This window comes from Rosa chinensis, chromosome 2 (assembly GCF_002994745.2).
Source record: "Rosa chinensis cultivar Old Blush chromosome 2, RchiOBHm-V2, whole genome shotgun sequence".
Classification (NCBI taxonomy): domain Eukaryota; kingdom Viridiplantae; phylum Streptophyta; class Magnoliopsida; order Rosales; family Rosaceae; genus Rosa; species Rosa chinensis.
The window spans coordinates 15,564,254-15,566,460 of record NC_037089.1 but is presented as its reverse complement, the minus strand read 5'-3'; positions in this window follow the sequence as shown (position 1 = coordinate 15,566,460).

The window sequence follows — 2,207 nt, the reverse complement described above, 5'->3', positions numbered from 1 at the left end:
CGTACACGTGTCACAGGCCTCCACTTACTACCCGGATTAACCGAGGCGTCGCTTCGGTTGCGAAATCCATAATTACTGTCATTTATGGCGAGAAGACGGCCAGGCTTAGGGGACAAACCTCCGCACGCTAACCCCCTGCGAGTTAGACACGTGTCAACCACCACCAGACGAAGCGTCTGGTGGAAGTAACCATTGGGATGACTTCACCAACTGACGAAGTCTCCACTGAGCAAAACCCCGCCAGCGGAACTTCTCCCATGTCATCTTCCAAGTGATGAAGTCTCCGCTGAGAGAAACCCCGCCAGCGGAACTTCTCCCATGTCATCTTCCAAGTGACGAAGTCTCCGCTGAGCGAAACCCCGCCAGCGGAACTTCTCCCTTGTCATCTTCCAGGTGACGAAGTCTACGCTGAGCGAAACCCCGCCGGCGGAACTTCTCCCTTGTCATCTTCCAGGTGACGAAGCCTCCGCTGAGCGAAACCCCGCCAGCGGAACTTCTCCCATGTCATCTTCCAGGTGACGAAGCCTCCGCTGAGCGAAACCCCGCCAGCGGAACTTCTCCCTTGGAAGATTTGTCATCTTCCAGGTGACGAAGTCTCCGCTGAGCGAAACCCCGCCAGCGGAACTTCTCCCTTGTCATCTTCCAGGTGACGAAGTCTCCGCTGAGCGAAACCCCGTCAGCAGAGCTTCTCCCTAGCCATCATGCAAGCGGGGTATCTTCCGCTATACACCTCTGGCGGAACCCCCCTTTCAACTCGCAAACTGCGTGATTTGTTCAACGCAACATCGTTCAAACAAAATACCGCCAGGCACGTCTACCGGACGCTGCTTCCTGCTACATTTAGCGGGGGATACCCGCCAAACGGCGAATCCCGAGGCCACGCCTCACTTTGACAACGACCGCCACGCGGCGTTACCGTCAGACCGTCCCTACTGGACACGGGGACTAGTCAACAGTCTACGACGGCCCTGATCAGGCACGTTGACCCCTGTCATTTGGGTGCTACACATTGGGCTCGCTACCCAACACCCTCTGCTCCGTGCAGCTCCCCCTCAATAAACAATTTGCCTACCATCCAGAGGTCTATCTTCACCGGGGAGTGGGGGACTCCCTGGGGGGCCCAGCAGGGGCCCACCCGAAAGGGTATAAAGCGTTTGCTCAGTAAAACCAACGGTTGACAACGCACTGACGCTAATTATGCTCTTGCAAAGTCTAACGGAATAAAACGCTTCAAACCGCCTAACAACTCCCCAACCAAGATTGCCCTCCTTGACTGGGGACTTGGGGGACTTGTACATACATGTACATTTGCAAGCATAATTAGCTATAATGGGCCATGCTCATTGTACCGCCAGAGGTACTAATTCCAACCAAAGGAATGACATGCAGACACATTGCCAGACGGGCTACAGCCTCAACGTCGGACCACCTCCAGATCGCCTCCGACGCGCCGCCACGCGCCGCGCCAAGATGGCATCAGAGGCTTCTGAAAAGGGGAACTGAAGCATATCAGTCCCACATCGAAAACAAAGAGAAGGTCAACCTCTTCCCCACCCATAAAAGGTTCTCTCCTCTCTCCTCATTAAATAGGGCATTCCATATTTTACCTATTGTTACTCTGTCAACATAAATACGTGGACTAATTTAGGCATCAGAGAGTCGAAGACCGCCCAGCGCGGTCTCCCTCTGACGTCCCAGTGTTCTATTTGACAGATAGTGTAAGCCTTAAGAACATCACAGGTATTAACCCGCCAGTCGGATCAGCGTTAACGAAGGTTCAGCTACCGCCGGACTTTTAAACATTAACAGGTAGGCATGGTGCCAACGCCAAAGAAAGTGGCACTCTGGCGTTGTAGGCCTTGGCCCCAGCTAGGATGCGTGGGAGGCCCGTGGATTCGAAAGATACTTTAGCACATTCCAATCCTTTGATCATCAAGACTCAAAATCTGTCTCATGAGAATCTTCCGGGTTAGGGTTATCATTGGGAGACGCCTCAACGTCAGAACCTATTACTGAGAATATAGAGCTCTATGAAAATTACACCAGTGTACATGAGATGTGGGATAGAAACTCTATCATAATTGATGATGTAGTTGCGCATTTCATTATGCATGAGCTTGTTAAGTCCGATGATATCGAACCTCGCTCCGTTGATGAATGAATGCCAACGTAGATAAATCTAGCCTAAATGGAAAGATGTGATACAG